This window comes from Camelina sativa, chromosome 14 (assembly GCF_030686135.1).
Source record: "Camelina sativa cultivar CO46 ecotype springtype chromosome 14, ASM3068613v1".
Lineage (NCBI taxonomy): Eukaryota > Viridiplantae > Streptophyta > Magnoliopsida > Brassicales > Brassicaceae > Camelina > Camelina sativa.
In genome coordinates this window covers 34,520,247-34,532,226 of record NC_141893.1, presented here as the reverse complement: position 1 = coordinate 34,532,226, position 11,980 = coordinate 34,520,247, and the positions used below count along the sequence as shown (strand labels likewise).

At 40.9% G+C, this 11,980-nt stretch overlaps 1 non-coding gene and 1 pseudogene across 1 annotated transcript; both read left to right on the top strand.

Annotated features, from left to right (window-relative positions):
• The first annotated feature begins 304 nt into the window (after nt 1-304).
• Nucleotides 305-5,024, top strand: LOC147929053 (uncharacterized; annotated as a pseudogene).
• Nucleotides 5,025-5,779: 755 nt separating this feature from the next.
• LOC147929052 (small nucleolar RNA R71) lies at nt 5,780-5,886 on the top strand. Its single transcript, XR_015581075.1, has one exon. It is a non-coding gene; the product is annotated as a small nucleolar RNA R71 (small nucleolar RNA).
• The last annotated feature ends 6,094 nt before the right edge of the window (nt 5,887-11,980 follow it).

The window sequence follows — 11,980 nt, the reverse complement described above, 5'->3', positions numbered from 1 at the left end:
CCCTCTTCGAGACCTTGCAAAGTGTGTCCTTTGGCATAGATCCGCACCTAGGAGTCTATCATGTGGTGTCATCACTTTTTATTTTTTTTTCAGATCTGTCATTTATCTTGCGAGAATTTTCTAAAATATTTTACTTGTTCAAAAATTACAAAATCAACTGTTTTCGAATCAGAAAAGAGTGTAGTATTTTTAAAAATTGATTTGAGAATTTTTGGTTTCGTTTTAATATTTTTCCCAGATCTGTTTCCATTTGCGTGTTTTTTGGGAATTTTTACTTGTGGATCTTTTTTTTATTTCAGGTACCATGGTAACTTCGGAAGAGGAAGAGTCTTCTACATCTAGTCTTGAAAGGAGGATCCTTAAATCTGTCACCGCAGCTATGACAACGATGCTTGATGCAAAATTTGGCGCTATTCACTTGAATCAAACCAATCCAGAAGCAAATCGACATCAAAGGCAGAACCAGGAAAAACCAAGGCCAAACGATGAAACAAGAGAGTACTACAGTAACGCCACCTCTCACAACAGTCAACAAAGACGATGACGAGACAGACCGCAACCTAGAGATCCTTTGGGAGGACTAAAGTTCAAGATTCCTGCCTTCCATGGAACCAACAACCCGGATACTTACTTGGAGTGGGAGCAGAAAACTGAGTTAGTCTTTGTTTGTCAAGAGGTCACCGAGGTCAACAAGGTTAAAGTTGCTGCTACTGAGTTCTACGACTATGCTTTAAGTTGGTGGGATCAGCTAGTTACCAGCCGTAGACGTACCGAAGATACACCGATCGAAACATGGAACCAGTTGAAAGCCATCATGAGAAAAAGATTTGTGCTGATTTACTATCACCGTGATCTTCATCAGCGTTTGAGGAATTTGGTTCAAGGAACGAAGTCAGATGAGGAGTACTTCAAGGAAATGGAAACCCTTATGCTAAGAGCTGATATTCAAGAAGATGGTGAAGCTGTTATGTCACGATTCATGGGAGGTCTTAGCCGAGAAATCCAAGACCGTCTAGAAACCCAGCACTATGTGGAACTTGAGGAAATGCTTCACAAGGCAGTCATGTTCGAACAGCAAATCAAGAGGAAGAATTCCCGATCCAGCTACAGCACCGCCAAGACCAGCTACAACTCAGGAAAATCAAGTTATCAAAAGGAGGACAAGCCCGACTACCAAAAGAACTACAAGCCATTCGTCAAGCCAAAACCGATAGAAGCAGACCCGAAAGGTAAGGGTAAGGAGGTGAACACCAGGGCAAGAGATATTCGATGTTTTAAGTGTCAAAGAATTGGGCATTATGCAAGTGAGTGTTCCAACAAAAAAGCCATGGTCCTTAAAGACAATTGCGAGGTAGAATCTGCAGATGAACATTCAGAAAATGACTCATTGGAAGAGGGTTTGGAAGCCCCTGCTAAAGGAGAACTGCTTGTGGCTAGAAGATCTTTGGGTGTTCTAACTAAGGCTGAGGAGCAAGCACAAAGGGAAAACTTGTTTCATACGCGATGCTTGGTCAAAGATAAGGTATGTAGTTTGATTATTGATGGTGGTAGTTGTACTAATGTTGCAAGCAGGACTATGGTGGAGAAGCTTGGATTAGAAGTGCTTAAACATCCAAAACCATATGCGCTCCAATGGCTTAACGAAAAAGGTGAGATGTCCGTCAAAGAGCAAGTCAAGGTGCCGCTTTCAATAGGTAAGTATCAAGACAAGGTCATGTGCGACATACTACCGATGGACGCTAGCCACATTCTTCTTGGACGTCCATGGCAATCAGACAGAAAAGTTGCCCACGATGGCTTCACCAATCGACACACCTTCGAACACAATGGTCGATCGACACACCTTCGAACACAATGGCCGTAAAACGACTCTCATTCCAATGACGCTGCAAGAAGTCTACCTAGATCAGCTTAGCATGAAACAGCAGACCCTAAAAACAACCGAACCAATCGATACCAAGGGCAAGAACAAGGTAAGTCACAATAGTTTACTATTTGTTTACATAGAAACTCTTGCTTGTTCAACTAACCCCAAACCGGTGCTACCGAGTAAGATTGAGTTGGTTTTGCAAGAATATAAGGATGTATTTCCAGACGACAATCCCATTGGTTTACCACCAATCCGAGGGATTTAGCATCAAATTGACTTTGTGCCGGGAGCCTCTCTACCAAACCGACCAGCTTACCGCACCAACCCAACTGAAACAAAGGAGCTTGAAATACAAGTGAACGAGTTTATGGACAAAGGACATATTCGAGAAAGCATGAGTCCATGTGTCGTTCTAGTGTTACTAGTACCAAAGAAAGATGGGAGTTGGCGAATGTGCGTGGACTGCCGAGCCATCAATAATATTACGGTTAAGTATCGTCATCCTATCCCTAGATTAGATGATATGCTTGATGAATTGCATGGTTCTAGCATCTTTTCAAAAATTGATCTTAAAAGTGGTTATCATCAAATCCTTATGAAAGAAGGTGATGAGTGGAAAACGACTTTTAAAACCAAACAAGGGTTATATGAATGGTTAGTCATGCCGTTTGGTTTAACTAATGCGCCTAGTACTTTCATGAGATTGATGAATCATGTCCTTAGGAAGCATATTGGAATATTTGTTGTGGTTTATTTTGATGACATCATGGTTTATAGCAAAAACATGGAGGATTATGTCATGCATCTTAAACTCGTTTTTGATTTTCTTTGGAAGGAGAAGCTTTATGCGAACTTTAAGAAGTGCACCTTTTGCACAAATAATCTTGTTTTCCTAGGCTTTTTTGTGAGTGCAGATGGAATCAAGGTTGATGAGGAGAAAGTCAAGGCAATTAAAGAATGGCCAAGTCCTACAAATGTGAGCGAGGTTAGGAGTTTTCACGGTTTAGCAGGATTCTATCGACGATTTGTCAAGGACTTCAGCACCATTTCCGCCCCGCGTAGGGAAGTCATTAAAAAGGACGTTGGATATAAATGAGAAGCCGCACAAGAAAACGCCTTCTGGGCCTTGAAAGAGAAGCTTACTAACTCTCCTGTTTTAATTCTTCCAAATTTTATGAAAACTTTTGAGATTGAGTGTGATGCCTCCAGGATAGGTATTGGAGCTGTTTTGATGCAGGATCATAAGCCCATAGCATTCTTCAGTGAGAAGCTAGGAGGAGCGACACTCAACTATCCGACCTATGACAAGGAGCTTTACGCATTGGTCCGAGCACTACAAACTTGGCAGAACTATATATGGCCAAAGGAATTCGTCATTCATACTGAACACGAGTCTCTAAAGCACTTAAAGGGTCAACAAAAGCTGAAAAACGTCATGCGCGGTGGGTAGAATTCATCGAATCTTTCCCATATGTGATCAAGTACGAAAAAGGTAAAGATAATGTTGTAGCCGGCGCATTATCTCGAAGGTATGTTTTGCTTACTTCTTTGGATGCAAGATTGTTGGGTTTTGAGAAATTAAAAGACTTGTATGCTAATGATTCTGATTTTAGCAAAGATTTCAATCTTGTGAAAAGTTTGCCTTTGGAAAATATTATCGGCATGAGGGTTATTTATTCTTTGAAAATAGACTTTGTGTGCCTTACTCTTCTTTACGAGAACTTTTTCTAAGGGAAGCTCATGGAGGTGGTTCAATGGGACACTTTGGAGTTGCTAAGACATATAAAGTGATGCAAGAACACTTTCATTGGCCGCACATGAAAAGAGATGTTGAACGACTATGTGAACGGTGCACAACTTGTAAGCAAGCTAAGGCTAAGGTTCAATCCCACGGTTTGTATACCCCTTTACCTATTCCTTTGCATCCTTGGACGGATATATCTATGGATTTTGTGGTTGAATTGCCTAGGACTAGGGCTGGTAAGGATTCAATTTTTGTGGTGGTTGATCGCTTTTCTAAAATGGCGCATTTTATTCCATGTCATAAAACTGATGATGCATCTCATGTTGCTAGCTTATTCTTTAGGGAAGTTGTTCGTTTGCATGGCATACCTAAGACCATATTTTCTGATTGTGACACTAAGTTCCTTAGTTATTTTTGGAAAACTTTGTGGTCTCAGTTAGGAACTAGATTGCTTTCTCTACTACATGTCATCCGCAAACCGATGGTCAAACAGAAGTTGTGAATCGAACCTTGTCTACATTGTTGCGTGTGCTCATTAAAAAGAACCTTAAGACTTGGGAGAATTGCTTGTCGCATGTTGAATTTGCTTATAATCTGCGACTAAGTTTTCTCCTTTTGAAATTGTTTATGGGTTAAATCCCACATCTCGTTTGGATCTAATGCCTTTACCTTTGAGTGAGAGATCAAGTCTTGATGGCAAGAAAAAGGCCGATTTAGTAAAGCAGGTTCACAAAAAGGCTAAGGAAAATCTTGAGGCCCAGACGAAGCTTTATGAGAAGTATGCAAACAAAGGGCGTAAAGAGGTCATCTTCAATGAGGGTGATCAAGTGTGGGTTCATCTTAGGAAGGAGCGTTTCCCGGAGGAGCAAGCATCCAAACTAATGCCAAGAATTGATGGACCATTCACAGTCCTCAAAAGAATCAACAACAATGCCTACCAACTCGACCTCCAAGGTAAGTACAAAGTTAATGGTAGTTTCAATGTTTCTGATCTTCTTCCTTATTATGCAGATAATTCGGATTTGAGGTCAAATCCTTTTCAAGTGGGAGAGGATGATGAGACCATGGACAGATCAACCAAAGAAGATGGACATGAGGAGCATCTTTAACTAAAAGAAGCATTGGAGGAGCAGCTTGAACCAGAGGAAGCACCAGCGGAGCAGCTTGTACCAGAGGAAGCATCGGAGGAAGCGTTGATTGTTCCGGCTGGTCCTTTAACAATATCAAGATCCAGGAGGTTGAACCAAGCTATCAATGGACTAATCAAAGAGATGGACAAGAAGCAGAAAGACGTCGCTCAAACCACTTGGACAATGGTCACAACTCAAGGTGCTCGGTAAAGGGTAAAGTGTTGCTTATGCACTCTTTTTCCCTTGTCAAGTTTTGTCCCATTGGGTTTTCTTGACAAGGTTTTTATTGAGGCCTAAGTAACATTTTCAAGACCCCTTTGCCAGACCAAGTTGTGGTCCAAGGCCCCATCTCTTTGCCTTGACCCATTTTCTATCTTTTCTCTCTTATTCAAACTTGCATTTATTGCTTTGTAATTTCCTAGACATTATGCATGAGCTTGACCTTGTTAAAGCTCTTGCATGATTTCCTAGGCCTTTAATTCCTCTCTTCTCCTTCGTCCCCCCTTCTCCTATAAAAAGACAATGTAGTTCTCATTTGTTTCTCATCAAACAGTTTATTCAAAAACCTTCTTTTTACTTGTTTGATCTGAGAAGTGTGTAGTATCTTCTCAACTTGTTTACTTCTTAGTGTGTCATATCTAAGTTGTAATCAAGCCTGTAGTCTAAGAGATCTCCATCTCTCTTAGAAGTACACTTCATTCTCCCCTTCAATCCGCTGCAAATCCATCTCTACACCTTCTCCGTCGTTAATCTCTCCATTCCGCTGCATCTTCTACCCATTCATCTTCATCATTTCGTTCATCCCTCTTCAAGACCTTGCAAAGTGTGTCCTTGGGCATAGATCCTCACCTAGGAGTCTATCAGCGATCATATTTCTCATTGTAGTGGCCATCAGATTGAGCTAAGTTCTCCACTAGATCTCATCCTTCATCGACATCCTTGTTGAGGAAGTTGCCATTACTTGTGGTGTCCAGCAACATCCGTATCTTAGGGACTGCACCTCGGTATAGTGTACTTAGCAATGAAGCATTTTTGAATCCATGATAAGGGCATCTGCTTGTGTATCCCTTGAAACGTTCCCAAGCTTCACTGAACGTTTCATTGTTCTTCTGAACAAAGCTGGAAATATCATTTCGCAGCCTTGCAGTTCTGGAGTTGGAGAAGAATTTGGCTAGAAATGCCTTCATGCATGCTTCCCAGGTGGTGATGGACTCCTTGGGGAGTGATTTCTCCCAGATGTGTGCTTTGTCTCCCAAAGAGAATGGGAAAAGCCGGAGTTTGAATCCATCTTCACTAACTCCATTGATCTTAGTTAGGCTACAGAGCATATCAAACTCATCCAGATGGTCCAATGTGTCCTCCATTGGCAATCCATGAAACTTGTTGCTCTGTATCATCTGGATGAGACTACTCTTGATCTCAAAGTTGTTGTTCTTGACTGCTGGTGGTACAATTCCATGTCTTTGAGTGTGAGTAGATGGTGCATCCCCTGCTTTTATGTTGGTCCTCTCTTAAGTAGCTGGTGGACCATTCTGATTATTCATTTCCTCCTCAATTGTTTGTTGGTGCGGTTGTTGAACTTGTGTTGGACGGAGTAACCTTGGTATATCAATGTTGTCGATTAAAGGACTCAAGTGTTGTCTACCCTTGGATCGTGTTTGCATGCATAAGCAGTTGACCGAGTGTGTACACGAGGGTCAACTCGATCCAGGTGATCGAGTGACGGGTTGGGTGGGTACTCGGGTTGTACAAGAAATGCAAAACAAACAAAAACGAAAGTAATCACGTCAGTACCGAAACAAAATGTAAGATAGAACTTGATCTAGCAAGTGCTGAAATCTTAAACGTAACAAATGTAAATGCAAACAAATGGCAACAACGCCAAATTGATAGTAGGATTTTCACCCATGGTATCAATTCCCTATGCTGTTGTAGTACAAAGGGTTATCAATCCAAATGGTTGTTATGCTAGCAGATGAGATATGATCAGACATATGCAAGTAAAGCCAAGCAATCAATGAGTTTGATCTAACAATCCTAAAATGATAAGAAGAAAATAAATAAACAAGAACCACATGACCTAAGCATTCGAGTACAGGATCGGTGGGGTGATCGAGTAAGCAAGATGAGTATGAACAGCTCGAAGGTATACTCGAAGCATGTGATTGGTACCTGTTCGGGTAAGGGATCGAGTTATGAATAAAATGCCAAAAATCTAAATAAAAAAGCTCCTAAGGATGGGGTACTCGACTCCTAAGTGCTCCTAACCAGTATGGATGTCCTGCATGCCGCAAGCAAATATTCCCTAGACAATGATTCTCTAAAATCTTGTTAAAACACTCTCGTGATAGAAATAATCAACCTTAATCACTTCCCTACCCAACTCTTGTTGGAGAAACATGACCAAGCAAGCAATACAAACCGATTCATTATTGTCAGTAAACCCCTTACTCATCTAATCTGTTAGGCTAAGTGAGTAAATCTCTAGCATTGATTGATTCAAACATTTAATCTACACCTCTCGGTGGTAAAATATCCTAGATCTAGTCTCAACCTCTCGGTCTGTTGATAGCATTAAGAACACCAATCTAGAAGGGAATTTATAAAACACAAATATCAAAGCTAAGACACCATAACCGATCAAGAACACAAAATCGTCTATCACATCCTTAGAAACTTTACTACACTACTCAGATCTCATGGAAAGAAACACAAAAATATAGACAAATGAGAATTGCATTATATTGAAAATAGGGTAGAGTAGAAGAGTGTAGAATCAAGAAAACGCAAAAAGAAATAAAAATGAATCCTAACAAAGTGGAAAAAGTGTTTGAGTCGCTCAAGATCTCTCTCAGAAGCTCTCGCTATCTGGTTTGAGGGTCTACAGCGTGCTAGGGCGAGAGGAAGAAGAGGGGGATTTATATATGGAAACCCGTTAACCCTAGCTTCCCAGTTCTGTCCGAGGGTCTACTCGACGAGGTGCTAGAGGATAAGCTCGGGTTGTCCTTCGGATAGGTCCTCGAATTGTTCTTCTTACTCTTGGATCCTCTTCGATTGGGTTGGTGTTCGGACTGTTATTCCTACTTAATAGCTCCTTCGGGTACATGCTTGGATTTGACCTTGTTTCCCCCCATTTTAGGCTCTAAAGCACCTGTTTTCATCCAAAATATGCAAATGCAAGAATGCAACACCCTAAATGGCCTACATGTGGATTCCTACAGTAAATAACCTAAACATGCTAAGGTTAAGGTGAAAACAATGCAAAATATGGACAAACAGGGATGCTTAAAACATGTCAATTAGATAGTTATCATACTCACAAACTTAAATCTTGCTAGTCCTCTAGCAAGAAAGTAGGAGGGTGCGGTTCTAAAATGGGAATCATGACCTTTTGAGCTAAGCGAAGGATTCAAGCTATAGTCGTTCAAGATAGTTTAATGGTGCTAAGACCAATCAACATACTTACAAATTTTTCTATGCTTATCACCATGCATCGATCTAGTTCAACCTCCAACTAACAGCAAAGACTTGCAATTCTAAAGAACATCTCTTTCACATCATGAAAGTGTTTGGCGATTTTTTGCGAATGGAAAGTGAATCAAACTCACTCGTTTTCAAGGTTAAGGCTTTTGGGTAGGTAGGTTTCAAAGAATATCTTTGGGTGGCTTACTCTCAAAAGAGTCAATGCAAGACAATTGTAAAAACTATCTAAGATTGAAAACAATTGGGGCATAAAAAGCTTAACTCTTGATACCTTTTCCCATTCACTCTTTTTTTTTATCAAACCCCCTAGAATAAAATTACCCACATCCTAAGGTCTAAACTTAAGACATCTTGCTTTTCTTTTTTTTTTTCTTTGCTAAACTCCTAATAATAATCCTATATTTTTTTCTTTTCTAAGAGACTATTGGAAGATCCTTTTCTCTCTCTTTTTTTTTTACTTAGAGACTTAGAGCTAATTGGTTCTTGTTGTAGAGCATATTTCTTCAAAAAGATCAATGTGGTCCATCGGATGTTCAGTAGAAAGGCCGTGGAACTGATTTTGCTTCACCAAGCCAATAATTTGAGGTTTAATCTCGTAATCACGTCGTGGAGGATGAGTGATTCGGATGGCAGCGCGGTCTTGAACAAATCGGTAGGAGCATCATAGTCGGTGATGGTACGGTTAGGTGCGACACGTCTTAGAGGGTGCACATAAGCAGGTTGTCTTCCGCCAGCTTGACGTAGTGGTGGATTAGCGACGAGAGCAGGCTGGTGAGGAGGAACATAGAGGTTGTCTCCCACCCCTAGAGGATTCGCATCACAAGAGCTTGTAGGTTTTTTCGGCCAACAAGAGTGTTGAGTTGGGGATCAGCGGCTATAAGGTTGGGGTTGCCACCTTGTGCGATAATTGGTTCCCCTTGCTCGTTGAGAGCAGGAGGTATTAGCGGTTGGTCGAGGTTAAGGAGACATTGGTCCTGGTTCCTTTCTTCGGCCATGAGTTGTTGTTTTCGAAGTTTCCAAAGCTCACGTTCTAGTCGATCAATGTCTTGAATTGGAGATACGGTTCCGGAGGGTTGACTCCTAGTCATGCACTACAAAATTCAAAAACCGAAACTAAAAGGAAAATAGAGGTTATCGAAAAACAAGAAAATTTAAATTTAAATTGAAAAATTCAAACAAAAAATTCAAAGTATCTTAGAGGAAAGTTCTTATCAAAATTCAATGGGCAGCTAGTTACTACCCGACAACGGCGCCAAAAGCTCTGATGTGTGTAGAATTTCACTTTAAATCTTTTTACCTGAAAAGACTACACAGCGACTGAAAGTGCACAGTAAATCTCAGTGGTAGTATTTTAGGATCGATCCCACAGAGAGTAATAGCTAACATGAATTGAATTAAAAGAGAAAGAACTATGGCTAAGACTAAAGAAGAGATTGGGGTTTTGGTTTTCCTAATAACTATTGCAAATAAATAAAAACGGTTTAAAACTATAAGACTAAGGTGTTGGGCGTTTTGGGAGTCATCTCAAGGTCTTCCTGGTTCTAAGCAATATTAAGTGTAAGATCTAACAAGTAAATACTAATTTCGGTCTAAATTCTCAACTACGAAACACTAATGAACTAACAAGCTACTATCATAGAATGAAAGTCTAAAGTCTTCATACTCCGTTACTCAATTTTCGCAGGCAACAACGCATGTGAAACAGCTTGTAAAACAAGTTTGATACATTCACCAACTCCGCAACTCAACTTATGCAGGTTACGACGCGAGGTTGCGGTATAACACTAGTTCGGCGAAGTAGGGTCAACGCAGTTAGAGCTCCCGTTCTCTAGATCAGCACTTGGTGATCAATCCAAGCACATGCATTAAGATAAAGATGTCCCAAAAGAACTCTAATATAAACCGAAAATAAGATCTAACAACCTAATTGAAGCGAACCATGAATTCCCCTTGAATGACCCCATAAAACCCAACAAGTAAAACTACTGGCTCATGATGCAAAGAGAGGTCATTGATAAAAGTATAGCATCAAAAATGAATCAAATAACAAAAGGGGATCAAAGGAAACTTCTCTATTTGTCACAAAAGTAACTTGATCCCAATAAGCAATGAAAGTATCAAATAAGAAGGAGTAGAAGGAGAGATTGGTGGGTCTTCAAGGCTTCAAAGGATGAACGAGAGAGGGCTCTGGTCGTGGCTGCTTTTGGTCGTCGGCTCTTTGGAGGCACAATGAAGGCACTTGAAGGCACAAAGGAAGCACACCTTGAAACCCTAGGTCTTTAGAGTATTTATAGGGTTTTGTTTAGGGTTAGGGTTTTGTAAGGGTAGAAACGTCTTCTCTTCTTAAGTGCAGAACAAGGGGCGGCGAAAGAGGCTTCTGGACCGTGGAGGAGTTTGGACTGGGCCACAGTGATGGTCGCTGGTCAGGCCTTCAATAAAAGCTCATTGGCTGGATGCTTCTCTTCACGATGGTTTATAACACGTCTTGGTAAAATGAGCATAACTTCCGTATGGTTGGATGGGTTGACTTGATTCCACTTCAAGAAGAAAGATTACTCTCTCGGATTTCCATAGACACCAAGCACGTCAAAATGTGAGTTCTGGAAGGTCTTCAAAAGCGGCCCGTACTGTAAAGCTCTGAATCTGTCCTGAAACATGTTTTCCTTGTCTTTTGGTCCAATTTGCTATAAAACCTGTAAAACCTTGTTGAAACCTGAAATACTTGATAATAGACCTTTTATACCAGAAATCTCATCAAACTAGTCCTAAATGCATATGAAAACTATAGCTAAAGTGGGTAAAATAATGATGTTATCAGTTATGATGCTCATGGAACACAGGTTTTCAAATATTTTATCGAGTAAATGAGTCGCAAAGGCAATTTTAGGAAACCGGTTCGTCCTTGTGCATTTTAGGTAGATGGGATTAGGACTTACCCTTGGTTGCTGGTGCAGATGTCAGATCGTGGAAGCGAAGAGGGATGGTCATGGGGTGATTCAAGAGCTGATAAAAAATAATGGCAAGAACCGTTAGATGATGATTTAATTGATGTTGAGAGAAAGACAAAATCAAGAGAGGTGGGCCGCAAGATTCTTCATCCCGACTAGCAAGTTTCTGCCAAACACCATTTGGAGTACAATCTGCATATGAAGAACCGTTTGACCCAGGGAGTTTGTTGCCGAGACGAATCAACACACCTGAAGAACCAAGACAGATGAGTGCACTCGATGAGCCAAGACGTCCTGAGAGTGGAACAGGAGAAACTGTAATTGCCGTGTTCCAGTAGGTACTAGCACTTATGCGGCAAATCAAAGCATCAAACCCAAGTGCATCAGAGTCCCCAAGCTTCCTAGAGATCGTGGCAATCGTAAAAATTTTGGGAACCAAGTCTTTTCTAAGAGGATCAAAAACGTTCGAAGCAAAGCAATGGCTGCAGAACCTGGAGAAGAATTTCGATGCAACCTGATGCCCAGAAGACTTCAAGAAGGATGTTGCCGAGCACTACTTGAAGAACGATGCAAGAGATTGGTGGACCAGCATGAAGAGACACTACGGTCATAGGAATCCAATTTGGATAGATTTTCGAAGGGAGTTCGAAGCGAAATATTTTCCACTGGAGGCCAGAGACAGATTGGAGCTTGAGATCATGAGCTTAGAACAAGGCGAGAAGAGCGTTCAAGAATTGGAGTCAATTTTCACCCGAATCCAATGGTATGTGTACCAAGGAAAAGAAGATGAAGTATTTATGGTTCG